We start from the raw sequence: 20,549 nt of genomic DNA, 5'->3' as shown, positions 1-20,549 counted from the left end.
ACTTCCTGTTCTTCAGGTCAGTACCTCTACCTCTACTTCCTGTTCTTCAGGTCAGTACCTCTACCTCTACTTCCTGTTCTTCAGGTCAGTACCTCTACTTCCTGTTCTACAGGTCAATACCTCTACTACCTGTTCTTCAGGTCAGTACCTCTCTCTACTTCCTGTTCTACAGGTCAGTACCTCTACCTCTACTTCCTGTTCTTCAGGTGAGCACTATGAAATATGGCGTTAGTTAGCCTAGCGGCTGGACTCTTGGTCCATCAACCAAAAGGTAGCTGGATCGAATCCCTGAGCTGACAAGTTGAAAAATCTGTTGATGTGCCCGTGAGCAAGGCATCCCTACCTGCTCCTGGAAGTCTCTCCTGAATGTCTGCTAAGTGGAAAATCTGTTGATGTGCCCTTGAGCAAGGCATCCCTACCCGCTCCTGGAAGTCTCTCCTGAATGTCTGCTAAGTGGAAAATGGATACATTTTCACATCTGATGTGTGTTCGACAAGGGCAAGGTTTGTGAACGTTCACATGTTCCCATGTGAGCTTTCTACTCCATATAGGAAGAGTAGCGAAGTCATTTTCCGTTAGAATGTTGTCGCTGAAAAGCCTAAGTCATCCAGGCCAAAATATGCTGTTTGTGGCTTCACCATAACATGTTGGTTTCTCCTCTCCTCACCACCCATCCCTCCCTCTCTCTCTCCCCCCTCTCTCCTCCCTCTCCTCTCCTCACAACCAATCCCTCCTCTCCTATCCTCTCCTCTCTCTCTCCTCCCTCTCCTCTCCTCACCACCCCTACTCCCCCTTTCCTCCTCTCCTCTCCTCTCCTCTCCCCTTCCCGCCTCTCTCCCTCTCCTCACCTCCCCTACTTTCCCCCTTCCCCCTTCTCTCCTCCCTCTCCTCACCACCCCTACACCCCCTCTCTCCTCCCTCTCCTCTCCTCACCACCCCTTCACCCCTCTCTCCTCACCACCCCTACTCCCCCCTTCACCCCTCTCCTCACCACCCCTACACTCCCCTCTCTCCTCCCTCTCCTCTCCTCTTCTCACCACCCCTTCACCCCTCTCTCCTCACCTCCCCTTCACCCCTCTCTCCTCACCTCCCCTACACCCCCCTCTCCTCCCCCAGTATGGCTAGGCAGCGTGGTTTCCGTGGGACCTACTGTTTCCTGGTCCCCTACTTGGTCTGCTTCCTGTGGTGTGAGTTCTCTGTGGTGCTGCTCCAAAACTCTTCCCCCGTGGGGCTCATCCGGACCTGCGTTGGCTACTTCCTGTTCCTGTTTGCCTTGCCCGTGCTGGCCGTGGGGCTGGCCGCCATGGTCCTCATCCAGCTGGTCAAATGGTTCCTGGAGCTGGAGCTCACCAAGGTGATGATTGGTCGGCAGTTTTAAAGAGACATGCACGCAGTACATACAGTTTAAAAACACGATGGGGATTGTTTCTGTTGTGTTCCCATGGCGATACCATAACTTTATTGTTGTGTTCCCATGGCGATACCATAACTTTATTGTTGTGTTCCCATGGCGATACCATAACTTATTGCTGTGTTCCCATGGCGATACCATAACTTTATTGTTGTGTTCCCATGGCGATACCATAACTTATTGCTGTGTTCCCATGGCGATACCATAACTTTATTGTTGTGTTCCCATGGCGATACCATAACTTATTGTTGTGTTCCCATGGCGATACCATAACTTATTGTTGTGTTCCCATGGCGATACCATAACTTTATTGTCCATTTGCATTTGTTTCATTTAGTGAGGTCAGTTTACAAAATACACAAATCAACACACTATAATACCACAATGTCACTATAATACCACTATGATACCACTATGATACCACTATAATACCACTATAATACCACTATAATGCCACTATAATGCCCCTATAATACCACTATAATACCACTATAATACCACTATAATACCACTAATATCATTATAATACCACTATAATACCACTATAACACCACTATAATACCACTATAATACCACTAATATCATTATAATACCACTATAATACCACAATAACACCACTATAATACCACTATAATACCACTATAACACCACTATAACACCACTATAATACCACTATAACACCACTATAATACCACTATAATACCACTATAATACCACTAATATCATTATAATACCACTATAATGTCACTATGTCACTATAATGTCACTACAATATCACTATAATACCACTATAATACGACTGTCACTATAATACTACTGTAATGCCACTATGCCACTATAATGCCACTATAATGTCACTATAATACCACTATAATGTCACTATAATGCCACTATAATGCCCCTATAATACCACTATAATACCACTATAATGCCACTATAATGCCCAAATAATACCACTATAATGCCACTATGTCACTATAATACCTATATAATGGCACTATAATACCACTATAATGCCCCTATAATGCCCCTATAATACCACTATAATATCACTATAATGCCACTATGTCACTATGTCACTAAAATGCCACTATGTCACTACAATATCACTATAATGCCACTATGTCACTATAATGTCACTATAATGCCACTATGTCACTATAATGTCACTAAAATACCATTATGTCACTATAATGTCACTATAATGCCACTATGTCACTATAATGCCACTATGTCACTATAATACCACTATAATACCACTGTCACTATAATACCACTGTCACTATAATACTACTATAATGCCACTATAATGTCACTATGTCACTATAATACCACTATAATGTCCACATTGCGTTGGGTCAATAAAGTTTTGTTCTATAATTATCAAATGATTGTGACGCTGGCTGTGTGTGCGGTGCCAGTATAATACCACTATAATGCCCCTATGATACCACTATAATGCCCCTATAATGCCCCTATAATGCCCCTATAATGCCCCTATGATACCACTATAATGCCCCTATAATGCCCCTATAATGCCCCTATAATGCCCCTATAATACCACTATAATGCCCCTATAATGCCCCTATAATGCCCCTATAATGCCCCTATAATGCCCCTATAATACCACTATAATGCCCCTATAATACCACTATAATGCAAGTATAATACCACTATAATGCCCCTATAATACCACTATAATACCACTATAATGCCCCTATAATACCACTATAATACCACTATAATACCACTATAATGCCCCTATAATGCCCCCTATAATACCACTATAATACCACTATAATACCACTATAATGCCCCCTATAATACCACTATAATACCACTATAATGCCCCTATAATACCACTATAATGCCCCTATAATACCACTATAATACCACTATAATACCACTATAATGCCCCTATAATACCACTATAATGCCCCTATAATGCCTCTATGATACCACTATAATACCACTATAATACCACTATAATACCACTATAATGCCCCTATAATACCACTATAATGCCCCTATAATGCCTCTATGATACCACTATAATACCACTATAATACCACTATAATACTACTAAAATACCACTATAATGCCACTATAATACCACTATAATACCACTAAAATACCACTATAATACCACTAAAATACCACTATAATGCCACTATAATACCACTAAAATACCACTATAATGCCACTATAATACCACTATAGCACCACTATAATACCACTATAATACCACTATAATGTCCACATTGCGTTGGGTCAATAAAGTTTTTTGTTCTGTCAGATGATTGTGACGCTGGCCGTGTGTGCGGTGCCGGTGACACTGAGGCTGTGGACGCGCTTCAGCCTGTCTCTCATGGACGTGTTCCACTCCATGTCGCAACGCGGCGCCGTCAAGCTCATCCTGTGCTGCGTCACCATGGTGATGCTGTTCTTCTGGATGTACGTGTACCACTCTGAGGGACTGCAGGTAAAGAGGAAGAAGGGGGGAGGGGTTAATTCTATGAATATTCCAAAGGGGGAGGTGCCTTATGAATCCCTTAGGGTTTTCACTTTTCTCTTGTCTTTTTTTAAAACCCCTCATCACATTGTTTTGTATTTCCTTGTGTGCAAATAAATAATACAGTCATTTAAAAATACATTAAAAGTTTTGGGGAGGAAAGCAAGACATAAAGTGAGCTCTAAAAGTATTGGGACAGTGACACATTTTAGATTTTTCTGACTCTGTACTCCAGCACTTCAGATTTGAAATACGCTAATATTATTTCAAGGTTAAAGGTCAGACTGGAATAAGGAATAAAAGTGTAGTATTTGGTCCCATATTGCTAGAACCTGTGACTCTACAAACGTGTTGGATACATTTGCTGTTTGTTTATAGTTGTGTTTCAGATGATTTAGTGCCCAATAGAAATGAATGGGGAATAATGTATTGTGTCGTTTTGGTGTCACTTTTATTGCACATGAGAATAGAACATGTTTCCAAACACGTCTAGATGAATGTGGACGCTTCCATGATCTCAGATAATCCTGAATAAAATCCTGAATAATGATGAGAGAGAAAGTTACAGACACACAAATACCCTACCCCCCAAAACATGCTAACCTCTCACCATTACTGGAGAGGTTAGCATTTTAGGGGGGGGTTAGGATATTTGTGTAACCATGGTAGCATCAACATTATTCACAAATCATTTAGGACTCTCCGTAACCATGGCAGCATCAACATTATTCGTACACTGTACTTGGCTTTGTACTGGATGGGATGGTAACTGGGGCTGTACTTGGCTTTGTACTGGATGGTAACTGGGGCTGTACTTGGCTTTGTACTGGATGGTAACTGGGGCTGTACTTGGCTTTGTACTGGATGGGATGGTAACTGGGGCTGTACTTGGCTTTGTACTGGATGGGATGGTAACTGGGGCTGTACTTGGCTTTGTACTGGATGGTAACTGGGGCTGTACTTGGCTTTGTACTGGATGGGACCGTAACTGGGGCTGTACTTGGCTTTGTACTGGATGGTAACTGGGGCTGTACTTGGCTTTGTACTGGATGGGATGGTAACTGGGGCTGTACTTGGCTTTGTACTGGATGGTAACTGGGGCTGTACTTGGCTTTGTACTGGATGGGACCGTAACTGGGGCTGTACTTGGCTTTGTACTGGATGGTAACTGTGGCTGTACTTGGCTTTGTACTGGATGGTAACTGGGGCTGTACTTGGCTTTGTACTGGATGGGGTGGTAACTGGGGCTGTACTTGGCTTTGTACTGGATGGGATGGTAACTGGGGCTGTACTTGGCTTTGTACTGGATGGTAACTGGGGCTGTACTTGGCTTTGTACTGGATGGTAACTGGGGCTGTACTTGGCTTTGTACTGGATGGTAACTGGGGCTGTACTTGGCTTTGTACTGGATGGTAACTGGGGCTGTACTTGGCTTTGTACTGGATGGGATGGTAACTGGGGCTGTACTTGGCTTTGTACTGGATGGGACCGTAACTGGGGCTGTACTTGGCTTTGTACTGGATGGGACCGTAACTGGGGCTGTACTTGGCTTTGTACTGGATGGGACCGTAACTGGGGCTGTACTTGGCTTTGTACTGGATGGGACCGTAACTGGGGCTGTACTTGGCTTTGTACTGGATGGGACCGTAACTGGGGATGTACTTGGCTTTGTACTGGATGGGACCGTAACTGGGGCTGTACTTGGCTTTGTACTGGATGGTAACTGGGGCTGTACTTGGCTTTGTACTGAATGGGACCCTAACTGGGGCTGTACTTGGCTTTGTACTGGATGGTAACTGGGGCTGTACTTGGCTTTGTACTGAATGGGATGGTAACTGGGGCTGTACTTGGCTTTGTACTGGATGGTAACTGGGGCTGTACTTGGCTTTGTACTGGATGGGACCGTAACTGGGGCTGTACTTGGCTTTGTACTGGATGGGACCGTAACTGGGGCTGTACTTGGCTTTGTACTGAATGGGACCCTAACTGGGGCTGTACTTGGCTTTGTACTGGATGGTAACTGGGGCTGTACTTGGCTTTGTACTGGATGGGATGGTAACTGAGGCTGTACTTGGCTTTGTACTGGATGGTAACTGGGGCTGTACTTGGCTTTGTACTGGATGGGATGGTAACTGAGGCTGTACTTGGCTTTGTACTGGATGGTAACTGGGGCTGTACTTGGCTTTGTACTGGATGGGATGGTAACTGGGGCTGTACTTGGCTTTGTACTGGATGGGATGGTAACTGGGGCTGTACTTGGCTTTGTACTGGATGGGATGGTAACTGGGGCTGTACTTGGCTTTGTACTGGATGGGATGGTAACTGGGGCTGTACTTGGCTTTGTACTGGATGGGATGGTAACTGGGGCTGTACTTGGCTTTGTACTGGATGGTAACTGGGGCTGTACTTGGCTTTGTACTGGATGGGACCGTAACTGGGGCTGTACTTGGCTTTGTACTGGATGGTAACTGGGGCTGTACTTGGCTTTGTACTGGATGGGACCCTAACTGGGGCTGTACTTGGCTTTGTACTGGATGGTAACTGGGGCTGTACTTGGCTTTGTACTGGATGGTAACTGGGGCTGTACTTGGCTTTGTACTGGATGGTAACTGGGGCTGTACTTGGCTTTGTACTGGATGGGATGGTAACTGGGGCTGTACTTGGTTTTGTACTGGATGGGATGGTAACTGAGGCTGTACTTGGCTTTGTACTGGATGGGATGGTAACTGGGTCTGTACTTGGCTTTGTACTGGATGGGATGTTAACTGGGGCTGTACTTGGCCCTGTACTGGATGGTAACTGGGGCTGTACTTGGCTTTGTACTGGATGGTAACTGGGGCTGTACTTGGCTTTGTACTGGATGGTAACTGGGGCTGTACTTGGCTTTGTAGTGGATGGGATGGTAACTGGGGCTGTACTTGGCTTTGTACTGGATGGTAACTGGGGCTGTACTTGGCTTTGTAGTGGATGGGATGGTAACTGGGGCTGTACTTGGCTTTGTACTGGATGGTAACTGGGGCTGTACTTGGCTTTGTAGTGGATGGGATGGTAACTGGGGCTGTACTTGGCTTTGTAGTGGATGGGATGGTAACTGGGGCTGTACTTGGCTTTGTACTGGATGGTAACTGGGGCTGTACTTGGCTTTGTACTGGATGGTAACTGGGGCTGTACTTGGCTTTGTACTGGATGGGATGGTAACTGGGGCTGTACTTGGCTTTGTACTGGATGGGATGGTAACTGGGGCTGTACTTGGCTTTGTACTGGATGGTAACTGGGGCTGTACTTGGCTTTGTACTGGATGGTAACTGGGGCTGTACTTGGCTTTGTACTGGATGGGATGGTAACTGGGGCTGTACTTGGCTTTGTACTGGATGGTAACTGGGGCTGTACTTGGCTTTGTACTGGATGGTAACTGGGGCTGTACTTGGCTTTGTACTGGATGGGATGGTAACTGGGGCTGTACTTGGCTTTGTACTGGATGGGATGGTAACTGGGGCTGTACTTGGCTTTGTACTGGATGGTAACTGGGGCTGTACTTGGCTTTGTACTGGATGGTAACTGGGGCTGTACTTGGCTTTGTACTGGATGGGATGGTAACTGGGGCTGTACTTGGCTTTGTACTGGATGGTAACTGGGGCTGTACTTGGCTTTGTACTGGATGGGATGGTAACTGGGGCTGTACTTGGCTTTGTACTGGATGGGATGGTAACTGGGGCTGTACTTGGCTTTGTACTGGATGGTAACTGGGGCTGTACTTGGCTTTGTACTGGATGGTAACTGGGGCTGTACTTGGCTTTGTACTGGATGGGATGGTAACTGGGGCTGTACTTGGCTTTGTACTGGATGGGATGGTAACTGGGGCTGTACTTGGCTTTGTACTGGATGGGATGGTAACTGGGGCTGTACTTGGCTTTGTACTGGATGGTAACTGGGGCTGTACTTGGCTTTGTACTGGATGGTAACTGGGGCTGTACTTGGCTTTGTACTGGATGGTAACTGGGGCTGTACTTGGCTTTGTACTGGATGGGATGGTAACTGGGGCTGTACTTGGCTTTGTACTGGATGGGATGGTAACTGGGGCTGTACTTGGCTTTGTACTGGATGGTAACTGGGGCTGTACTTGGCTTTGTACTGGATGGGATGGTAACTGGGGCTGTACTTGGCTTTGTACTGGATGGTAACTGAGGCTGTACTTGGCTTTGTACTGGATGGTAACTGGGGCTGTACTTGGCTTTGTACTGGATGGTAACTGGGGCTGTACTTGGCTTTGTACTGGATGGGATGGTAACTGGGGCTGTACTTGGCTTTGTACTGGATGGTAACTGGGGCTGTACTTGGCTTTGTACTGGATGGTAACTGGGGCTGTACTTGGCTTTGTACTGGATGGTAACTGGGGCTGTACTTGGCTTTGTACTGGATGGTAACTGGGGCTGTACTTGGCTTTGTACTGGATGGGATGGTAACTGGGGCTGTACTTGGCTTTGTACTGGATGGTAACTGGGGCTGTACTTGGCTTTGTACTGGATGGTAACTGGGGCTGTACTTGGCTTTGTACTGGATGGTAACTGGGGCTGTACTTGGCTTTGTACTGGATGGTAACTGGGGCTGTACTTGGCTTTGTACTGGATGGTAACTGGGGCTGTACTTGGCTTTGTACTGGATGGTAACTGGGGCTGTACTTGGCTTTGTACTGGATGGTAACTGGGGCTGTACTTGGCTTTGTACTGGATGGTAACTGGGGCTGTACTTGGCTTTGTACTGGATGGGATGGTAACTGGGGCTGTACTTGGCTTTGTACTGGATGGTAACTGGGGCTGTACTTGGCTTTGTACTGGATGGTAACTGGGGCTGTACTTGGCTTTGTACTGGATGGGATGGTAACTGGGGCTGTACTTGGCTTTGTACTGGATGGGATGGTAACTGAGGCTGTACTTGGCTTTGTACTGGATGGTAACTGGGGCTGTACTTGGCTTTGTACTGGATGGGATGGTAACTGGGGCTGTACTTGGCTTTGTACTGGATGGTAACTGGGGCTGTACTTGGCTTTGTACTGGATGGGATGGTAACTGGGGCTGTACTTGGCTTTGTACTGGATGGGATGTTAACTGGGGCTGTACTTGGCTTTGTACTGGATGGGATGTTAACTGGGGCTGTACTTGGCTTTGTACTGGATGGTAACTGGGGCTGTACTTGGCTTTGTACTGGATGGGATGTTAACTGGGGCTGTACTTGGCTTTGTACTGGATGGTAACTGGGGCTGTACTTGGCTTTGTACTGGATGGTAACTGGGGCTGTACTTGGCTTTGTACTGGATGGGATGGTAACTGGGGCTGTACTTGGCTTTGTACTGGATGGTAACTGGGGCTGTACTTGGCTTTGTACTGGATGGGATGGTAACTGGGGCTGTACTTGGCTTTGTACTGGATGGTAACTGAGGCTGTACTTGGCTTTGTACTGGATGGTAATTGGGGCTGTACTTGGCTTTGTACTGGATGGGATGGTAACTGAGGCTGTACTTGGCTTTGTACTGGATGGGATGGTAACTGAGGCTGTACTTGGCTTTGTACTGGATGGGATGGTAACTGGGGCTGTACTTGGCTTTGTACTGGATGGTAACTGGGGCTGTACTTGGCTTTGTACTGGATGGGATGGTAACTGAGGCTGTACTTGGCTTTGTACTGGATGGTAACTGGGGCTGTACTTGGCTTTGTACTGGATGGTAACTGGGGCTGTACTTGGCTTTGTACTGGATGGTAACTGGGGCTGTACTTGGCTTTGTACTGGATGGGATGGTAACTGGGGCTGTACTTGGCTTTGTACTGGAAAGTGTGATGGCTAAATGCACTTCACTGATTTAAAAACGCATTAGGGCTGAGATCCCGTTAACGGGATTGATATGACAACAGCCAGTGAAAGTGCAGGGCGCCAAATTCAAACAACAGAAATGTCATAATTAAAATTCCTAAAACATAGAAGTATCTTATACAATTTTAAAGGTAATCTTGTTGTTAATCCCACCACAGTGTCCAATTTCAAATAGGCTTTACAGTGAAAGCACCATTAAGTTAGGTCAGAGCTATGTCACAGAAAAACACAGCCACTTTTCCAGCCAAAGAGTGGAGTCACAAAAATCAGAAATAGAGATGGAATTGATCACTAACCTTTGATGATCTTCATCAGATGACACTCATAGGACTTCATGTTACACAATACATGTACAGTGGGGTAAAAAAGTATTTGGTCGGCCACCAATTGTGCAAGTTCTCCCACTTAAAAAGATGAGAGAGGCCTGTAATTTTCATCATCGGTACACTTCAACTATGACAGACAAAATAAGACAAAAATTACCAAAAGTTATATTTTGGTTTCTTCTGACCATATGACATTCTCCCAATCTTCTTCTGGATCATCCAAATGCTCTCTAGCAAACTTCAGACGGGCCTGGACATGTACTGGCTTAAGCAGGGGGACACGTCTGGCACTGCAGGATTTGAGTCCCTGGCGGCATAGTGTGTTACTGATGGTAGGCTTTGTTACTTTGGTCCCAGCTCTCTGCAGGTCACTGGGATTTTTGCTCACCGTTCTTGTGATCATTTTGACCCCACGGGGTGTGATCTTACGTGGAGCCCCAGATCGAGGGAGATTATCAGTGGTCTTGTATGTCTTCCATTTCCTAATAATTGCTCCCACAGTTTATTTCTTCAAACCAAGCTGATTCAGTCTTCCCAGCCTGGTGCAGGTCTACAATTTTGTTTGATGATCTTCAACAGAATGCACTCCCAGGAATCCCAGTTCCACAATAAATGTTTGATTTGGTCGATAATGTCCATCATTTATGTCCAAATAGCTACTTTTGTCAGCGCGTTTGGTAAACAAATACAAAGACACAAAGGGCGTTCACTAGGAGCAGACGAAATGTCAAAAGAGTTCCGTTACAGTCCGTAGAAACATGTCAAACGAAGTATACAATCAATCTTTAGAATGTGTTTAACATCAACCTTCAATAATGTTCCAACCGGATAATTCCTTTGTCTTCAGAAAAGCAAGCTACCTCTCATGTGAATGCGCGTGACCAGCTCATGGCACTCTGCCAGACCACTGACTCAAACAGCCCTTATGAGCCCCTCCTTTACAATAGAAGCCTCAAACACGGTTCTAAAGACTGTTGACATCTAGTGGAAGTCTTGGGAAGTGCAACGTGACCAATATCCCACTGTATCATCAATAGGGGCTGAATTGAAAATTGACCAACCTCAGATTTCTCACTTCCTGGTTGGATTTTTTCTCAGATTTCCCACTTCCTGGTTGGATTTTTTTCTCGGATTTTTGCCTGCCATATGAGTTCTGTTATACTCACAGACATCATTCAAACAGTTTTAGAAACTTAAGAGTGTTTTCTATCCAAATATACTAATACCATGCATATATTAGCAACTGTTTACTCTGGGCACCTCTGGGCACCTTATTCATCCAAGCTACTCAATACTGCCCCCAGCCATAAGAAGTTAATTAAATGTCATATTTAATTTGTCGTATTTGATTTGATTACATATTTGATGTAATTTTATTTAACCTTTAGTTGTATTTAATGAAATGCAATGTTGATGTTTAGGGGTATAACTCTACGTTGACCTGGAGACAGTACGGGCAGCTGTGTGGTCCTCCTGCCTGGAAGGTGAAAGGTGTGGCTCAGACACAGATCTTCTGTACACACCTGGATGGACACCAGGTACATCACTTAAACACTCTGACACCAGGTACACTCTGATACCAGGTACATTCTGACACCAGGTACATCACTTAAACACTCTGACACCAGGTACACTCTGACACCAGGTACATCACTTAAACACTCTGACACCAGGTACACTCTGACACCAGGTACACTCTGACACCAGGTACACTCTGACACCAGGTACACTCGGACACCAGGTACACTCTGACACCAGGTACACTCGGACACCAGGTACACTCTGACACCAGGTACACTCTGACACCAGGTACATAACTTAAACACTCTGACACCAGGTACACTCTGACACCAGGTACATAACTTAAACACTCTGACACCAGGTACACTCTGACACCAGGTGCATCACTTAAACACTCTGACACCAGGTACACTCTGACACCAGGTACACTCTGACACCAGGTACATCACTTAAACACTCTGACACCAGCTATACTGTATGTAAAGGGAATATTGTGCCATTTTCAACAAAACCTTTTACATTTCTTTATTTAAAAATAATTTCCAGGTGACGTGGACCGGGAGGTTCAGGCAGGTGCGTGTAGCGGAAACTGAAAACGGAGCCCAGTCCGTCATCAACCTGCTGCCGGTGTTCATGGGAGATTGGTTACGCTGTCTTTACGGAGAGACCTATCCTAAATGTGACCCGCTGCGGAACAACTCCACCAACACCTCCACATCCTCAACGGCAGACTCCAACACCCCGACGCCACGGCAACCGTCGCTAATGCTAACCTCACCGCCGCCGACTACGCCAACGCCACAGTGAGTGGCGTTGCCGCGCCGACGGCCGTCCTCCTCCGGCAGCAGGAAGAGGAGGAGCTGTGTGTGATTAAGGCTTTGGCCAAACACACGTGTCACGTGAAGCGATACGACAGCTATGTGTTGGAGGTAAGAGATACAGGAAACGTTTACGTTTTTTAGCCTGGCTTTTACATTGACATTTTTAGTCATTTAACAGATGCTCTTCTCCGGAGCGACTTACAGTATTGAGTGTATATTTTTGTAGTCCTTTTTTCGTACTGGTCACCCGCCGGAATCGAACTCACTTCCTGGTGTTGCAAGCACCATGTTCTACCTGTTGGGCCCCATGGGTCCGGGGCCTTTATTCAGTAATAGTTGTAGATATACTCTGTTCTACCCTCTGGGCCCCATGGGACCAGTAATAGTTGTAGATATACTCTGTTCTACCCTCTGGGCCCCAAGGGACCAGTAATAGTTGTAGATATACTCTGTTCTACCCTCTGGGCCCCAAGGGACCAGTAATAGTTGTAGATATACTCTGTTCTACCCGCTGGACCCCAAGGGACCAGTAATAGTTGTAGATATACTCTGTTCTACCCTCTGGGCCCCATGGGACCAGTAATAGTTGTAGATATACTCTGTTCTACCTGCTGGGCCCCACGGGACCAGTAATAGTTGTAGATATACTCTGTTCTACCCGCTGGGCCCCAAGGGACCAGTAATAGTTGTAGATATACTCTGTTCTACACGCTGGGCCCCAAGGGACCAGTAATAGTTGTAGATATACTCTGTTCTACCCTCTGGGCCCCATGGGTCCGGGGCCTTTAATCAGTAATAGTTAGTAACTTTAGTAATTTAGTTGTTGATATACTCTCTGTTTTATGATTTGTTATTTTTCCACTTTTACTTTTTTTTACTTCATTTTATTGTTTTAATGTAAAGTGTGATTTAAAAATATATATATTTTTATGTACGTTATTCAAATTTTGATTTGATTTGAGGTGGGCGTGGGGATGCCCGAGGAAGACGGGATTCCAGAGGACCGGGCCAGAGACATCAAACTGGTGGCCAGTCATGAGTTCAGACAGGTAAACCCTGTTCCTTTAGGTACTCACAGAACCCTGTTCCTTTAGGTACTCACAGAACCCTGTTCCTTTAGGTACTCACAGAACCCTGTTCCTTTAGGTACTCACAGAACCCTGTTTGTTCCTTTAGGTACTCACAGAACCCTGTTCCTTTAGGTACTCACAGAACCCTGTTCCTTTAGGTACTCACAGAACCCTGTTCCTTTAGGTACTCACAGAACCCTGTTCCTTTAGGTACTCACAGAACCCTGTTCCTTTAGGTACTCATAGAACCCTGTTCCTTTAGGTAGTCACAGAACCCTGTTCCTTTAGGTACTCACAGAACTCTGTTCCTTTAGGTACTCATAGAACCCTGTTCCTTTAGGTACTCATAGAACCCTGTTCCTTTAGGTACTCACAGAACCCTGTTCTTTTAGGTACTCACAGAACCCTGTTCCTTTAGGTACTCACAGAACCCTGTCCCTTTAGGTACTCACAGAACCCTGTTCCTTTAGGTACTCACAGAACCCTGTTCCTTTAGGTACTCACAGAACCCTGTTCCTTTAGGTACTCACAGAACCCTGTTACTTTAGGTACTCACAGAACCCTGTTCCTTTAGGTACTCACAGAACCCTGTTCTAACGATTATCATTATTAACCTATTGCTGTTGGTGTTGTCCAAAGCCATGTATTGACAGAGTTTGGCCTTTTCATAGTGCATAAACCTCACTGTCCTTACACTCTGTTGGTGGTGTCTAGGTGTTGCTGCAATTATGATTATCCTAAACGGCTAAATGATGAAGCTGTTGGTGTTGTCTAGGTGTTGCTGCCATTATGATTATCCTAAATGATGAAGCTGTTGGTGTTGTCTAGGTGTTGCTGCCATTATGATTATCCTAAATGATGAAGCTGTTGGTGTTGTCTAGGTGTTGCTGCGCCTGCAGCCCGGCAGCCTGGTGGAGTTCAGCACTACGTTGGAGGGTCGTCTGGGGGGCCAGGTCCCGTCCTTCGAGCTGAAGGCCATCTACTGTCTGGACTGTGACTCCTCCCTTCTGACCGCTGCCGGGCAGGTAACATATAGTACCATTTAGCAGATAATTCTATCCGGAGACACTTAGTCATGCTTGCATACATTTTACACATGGGGGGCCCCCGGGAATTAAACCCACTATCCTAGCTTTTGCAAGCTCCTGTTGCAACTGCCTTACAGAGGACCATGTGTCTGTACTTTCCTCTCTGCAGGTGAAGATGGAGAGAGACTGGAGACGGACCACCCTCAACTCCGTCAAGTTCGCGTTCGACTTCTTCTTCTCTCCCTTCCTCTCCGCACGTACCGACGTGTGACAGGACGAGAAAGGAGAGAGATGTTGTGACAGGAAGAGGAAGGAGAGAGATGTAGTGACAGGAAGAGAAAGGAGAGAGATGTAGTGACAGGAAGAGAAAGGAGAGAGATGTAGTGACAGGACGAGAAAGGAGAGAGATGTAGTGACAGGAAGAGAAAGGAGAGAGATGTAGTGACAGGAAGAGAAAGGAGAGAGATGTAGTGACAGGAAGAGAAAGGAGAGAGATGTAGTGACAGGAAGAGAAAGGAGAGAGATGTAGTGACAGGAAGAGAAAGGAGAGAGATGTAGTGACAGGAAGAGAAAGGAGAGATGTAGTGACAGGAAGAGAAAGGAGAGAGGAATAGATGGATAGAAGGATTTCAATTCAGTACAACTTCAGTTTTGTCCTGGAATGTTTTAATGTGTACAATAGTTTGTCTTGGACCTTGTCTCTTCCCCCCCTTCCTGTCCTAAAGGATCAACGTGTGACCAACTAGTGGTGGAAGAGACAGTGGCAGCCATTTTTTAAAATGGACTCCGGGGGGGGATAGATGAATGAAGGAATTCAATTCAATACAACTTCATTTGTAGAGCAACTTAGTAATTTAATGGGATGGGTTGATGGACAGATGGACGGAGGTGTGAAAAGGGGCGTGTCTCTGGATGGAACACCCGAAGGGAACGGTTGCTACAGTTACACACAGTTGCTGCTGTTCTCTTCTGGCAGCCATTTTTTGTTTTTTTCCCCAAGAGGTGGCTCGTTACCACGGCAACAACTTCTACTCAGTCACTGAATACATTCACTGCACTGTCTTACAACTGGTAAAAAAAAAAATTGTGAGGTGGCTCGTTACCACGGCAACGAGCTGCGGGGCAAGCATTTTTTTTTTAACGACGGGAATGGATGGTTGGGTCAGATTGTATCTAATCGGGCGGAAACACCCGGAGAGCTGAAATCAAACGAGGAAGTGGGTAAATCTGTAAACTGCATTAACCTGAATGTATTTCCACTGGCGCTGTCGTTTCTCAGTGGGAAACGGTTCAAAAATCGACAGAGTGGTCTTTTTAAAACGGGGATAACTGGAGGAAGACCCTAGGGAATCATGGTGAATGAAGATTTCAGAGGAACAGCCCTTTCAAATATAGTATTAAGAGTTGTGTATTTAACTCTTAGGAACACACTGATGGCTTGTGTATGTAGAATATGTAGAATATCTATGTATCTATATAGTACTACAACTATGTATGTATGTATGTACAGTGCCTTGCGAAAGTATTCGGCCCCCTTGAACTTTGCGACCTTTTGCCACATTTCAGGCTTCAAACATAAAGATATAAAACTGTATTTTTTTTTTGTGAAGAATCAACAACAAGTGGGACACAATCATGAAGTGGAACGACATTTATCGGATATTTCAAACTTTTTTTACCAAATCAAAAACTGAAAAAAATCATGGGCGTGCAAAATCATTCAGCTGTCCGTTAGCCCCGAGTCTCAGTTTCACTGTCTGTTCCACTCAGTCACAGCTTAGGTTTGTGTTTTGTAGTTTTGGCCCCGTTCACACTCGAGTTCTGCCAACTGATCTACAACACATTGGACACAATGGTTGTGATCTGATTTGTTTTTTTTTGTGATGCAATGAAGAGTGCAGATCCATTGAGCGATGTGTAGTTTATTTGTGTGCAGAAAAACTCTGATACAACTGGCATCCCACACGCTTGTGTAGTTTATTTGTGTGCAGAAAAACTCTGATACAACTGGCATCCCACACGCTTGTGTAGTTTATTTGTGTGCAGAAAAACTCTGATACAACTGGCATCCCACACGCTTGTGTAGTTTATTTGTGTGCAGAAAAACTCTGATACAACTGGCATCCCACACGCTTGTGTAGTTTATTTGTGTGCAGAAAAACTCTGATACAACTGGCATCCCACACGCTTGTGTAGTTTATTTGTGTGCAGAAAAACTCTGATACAACTGGCATCCCACACGCTTGTGTAGTTTATTTGTGTGCAGAAAAACTCTGATACAACTGGCATCCCACACGCTTGTGTAGTTTATTTGTGTGCAGAAAAACTCTGATACAACTGGCATCCCACACGCTTGTGTAGTTTATTTGTGTGCAGAAAAACTCTGATACAACTGGCATCCCACACGCTTGTGTAGTTTATTTGTGTGCAGAAAAACTCTGATACAACTGGCATCCCACACGCTTGTGTAGTTTATTTGTGTGCAGAAAAACTCTGATACAACTGGCATCCCACACGCTTGTGTAGTTTATTTGTGTGCAGAAAAACTCTGATACAACTGGCATCCCACACGCTTGTGTAGTTTATTTGTGTGCAGAAAAACTCTGATACAACTGGCATCCCACACGCTTGTGTAGTTTATTTGTGTGCAGAAAAACTCTGATACAACTGGCATCCCACACGCTTGTGTAGTTTATTTGTGTGCAGAAAAACTCTGATACAACTGGCATCCCACACGCTTGTGTAGTTTATTTGTGTGCAGAAAAACTCTGATACAACTGGCATCCCACACGCTTGTGTAGTTTATTTGTGTGCAGAAAAACTCTGATACAACTGGCATCCCACACGCTTGTGTAGTTTATTTGTGTGCAGAAAAACTCTGATACAACTGGCATCCCACACGCTTGTGTAGTTTATTTGTGTGCAGAAAAACTCTGATACAACTGGCATCCCACACGCTTGTGTAGTTTATTTGTGTGCAGAAAAATTCTGATACAACTGGCATCCCACACGCTTGTGTAGTTTATTTGTGTGCAGAAAAACTCTGATACAACTGGCATCCCACACGCTTGTGTAGTTTATTTGTGTGCAGAAAAACTCTGATACAACTGGCATCCCACACGCTTGTGTAGTTTATTTGTGTGCAGAAAAACTCTGATACAACTGGCATCCCACACGCTTGTGTAGTTTATTTGTGTGCAGAAAAACTCTGATACAACTGGCATCCCACACGCTTGTGTAGTTTATTTGTGTGCAGAAAAACTCTGATACAACTGGCATCCCACACGCTTGTGTAGTTTATTTGTGTGCAGAAAAACTCTGATACAACTGGCATCCCACACGCTTGTGTAGTTTATTTGTGTGCAGAAAAACTCTGATACAACTGGCATCCCACACGCTTGTGTAGTTTATTTGTGTGCAGAAAAACTCTGATACAACTGGCATCCCACACGCTTGTGTAGTTTATTTGTGTGCAGAAAAACTCTGATACAACTGGCATCCCACACGCTTGTGTAGTTTATTTGTGTGCAGAAAAACTCTGATACAACTGGCATCCCACACGCTTGTGTAGTTTATTTGTGTGCAGAAAAACTCTGATACAACTGGCATCCCACACGCTTGTGTAGTTTATTTGTGTGCAGAAAAACTCTGATACAACTGGCATCCCACACGCTTGTGTAGTTTATTTGTGTGCAGAAAAACTCTGATACAACTGGCATCCCACACGCTTGTGTAGTTTATTTGTGTGCAGAAAAACTCTGATACAACTGGCATCCCACACGCTTGTGTAGTTTATTTGTGTGCAGAAAAACTCTGATACAACTGGCATCCCACACGCTTGTGTAGTTTATTTGTGTGCAGAAAAACTCTGATACAACTGGCATCCCACACGCTTGTGTAGTTTATTTGTGTGCAGAAAAACTCTGATACAACTGGCATCCCACACGCTTGTGTAGTTTATTTGTGTGCAGAAAAACTCTGATACAACTGGCATCCCACACGCTTGTGTAGTTTATTTGTGTGCAGAAAAACTCTGATACAACTGGCATCCCACACGCTTGTGTAGTTTATTTGTGTGCAGAAAAACTCTGATACAACTGGCATCCCACACGCTTGTGTAGTTTATTTGTGTGCAGAAAAACTCTGATACAACTGGCATCCCACACGCTTGTGTAGTTTATTTGTGTGCAGAAAAACTCTGATACAACTGGCATCCCACACGCTTGTGTAGTTTATTTGTGTGCAGAAAAACTCTGATACAACTGGCATCCCACACGCTTGTGTAGTTTATTTGTGTGCAGAAAAACTCTGATACAACTGGCATCCCACACGCTTGTGTAGTTTATTTGTGTGCAGAAAAACTCTGATACAACTGGCATCCCACACGCTTGTGTAGTTTATTTGTGTGCAGAAAAACTCTGATACAACTGGCATCCCAACCGTTGTGCCAAATGTGTTGTACGTCAGTTGTATACGGGGCCACTGTCCGCCGAAGTCGGTCTCTCCTAGTTCGGGCGGCGTTCGACGTCACCGGCCTTCTAGCCATCGCCGATCCACCTTTTTTGATTTTCCATTTGTTTTGTCTTGTCTTCCCTCACACCTGGTTTCAATTCCATCAATTACATGTTGTGTATTAAACCCTCTGTTCCCCCCTCCATGTCCTTGTCCGGTATTGTTGATTGTAAGAGTTTGTCCACGTTATGTCTGGTGTGCGAGGGGTGTCATCCCCATTGTATTGATTTATTGTTTTTGTTCACTGTGATTTGTATTATTAAACTACTCTGTTGGAACACAGTCTCTCTCTGACGCTAGTACGCACCTCAGTACGCACCTCACTACGCACCTCAGTACGCACCTCACTACGCACCTCACTACGCCTTACAGCCACTGTGGTCTGACTTCTCTGATGCCAGTACGCACCTCAATACGCACCTCACTACGCACCTCACTACGCACCTCACTACGCCTTACAGCCACTGTGGTCTGACTTCTCTGATGCCAGTACGCACCTCAATACGCACCTCACTACGCACCTCACTACGCACCTCAGTACGCACCTCACTACGCACCTCACTACGCACCTCACTACGCACCTCACTACGCACCTCACTACGCCTTTCAGCCACTGTGGTCTGGCTTCTGCTTTCCATTTGTTTTGTCTTGTCTTCCCTCACACCTGGTTTCAATTCCATCAATTACATGTTGTGTATTTAACCCTCTGTTCCCCCCTCCATGTCCTTGTCCGGTATTGTTGATTGTAAGAGTTTGTCCACGTTATGTCTGGCGTGCGAAGGGTTTCATCACCATTGTATTTATTTATTGTTTTTGTTCACTGTGATTTGTATTATTAAACTGCTCCGTTGTAACACAGTCTCTCTCTGACGCCAGTACGCACCTTACTACGCACCTCGCTACGCCTTTCAGCCACTGTGGTCTGGCTTCTGCTTTGCTTGCTCTTGGTCTAGGCTGGGTTACTGTAAAGCTCTTCCATTAGGGTCTAGGCTGGGTTACTGTAAAGCTCTTTCATTAGGGTCTAGGCTGGGTTACTGTAAAGCTCTTTCATTAGGGTCTAGGCTGGGTTACTGTAAAGCTCTTCCATTAGGGTCTAGGCTGGGTTACTGTAAAGCTCTTTCATTAGGGTCTAGGCTGGGTTACTGTAAAGCTCTCATTAGGATCTAGGCTGGGTTACTGTAAAGCTCTTTCATTAGTGTCTAGGCTGGGTTACTGTAAAGCTCTTTCATTAGTGTCTAGGCTGGGTTACTGTAAAGCTCTTCCATTAGGGTTTAGGCTGGATTACTGTAAAGCTCTTCCATTAGGGTCTAGGCTGGGTTACTGTAAAGCTCTTCCATTAGGGTCTGGGCCGGGTTACTGTAAATCCCTCTCATTAGGGTCTAGGCTGGGTTACTGTAAATCTCTTTCATTAGGGTCTAGGCTGGGTTACTGTAAATCTCTTTCATTAGGGTCTAGGCTGGGTTACTGTAAATCTCTCTCATTA

At 45.1% G+C, this 20,549-nt stretch overlaps 1 pseudogene; it reads left to right on the top strand.

The window, feature by feature from the left end:
• LOC124021193 overlaps positions 1-14,940 on the top strand; it is a 32,855-nt pseudogene extending 17,915 nt beyond the window's left edge.
• The last annotated feature ends 5,609 nt before the right edge of the window (positions 14,941-20,549 follow it).

This window comes from Oncorhynchus gorbuscha, unplaced genomic scaffold (genome assembly GCF_021184085.1).
Source record: "Oncorhynchus gorbuscha isolate QuinsamMale2020 ecotype Even-year unplaced genomic scaffold, OgorEven_v1.0 Un_scaffold_1082, whole genome shotgun sequence".
Lineage (NCBI taxonomy): Eukaryota > Metazoa > Chordata > Actinopteri > Salmoniformes > Salmonidae > Oncorhynchus > Oncorhynchus gorbuscha.
Note: the sequence above shows the minus strand (reverse complement) of the source record. Positions and strands in the feature narration are given on the sequence as shown.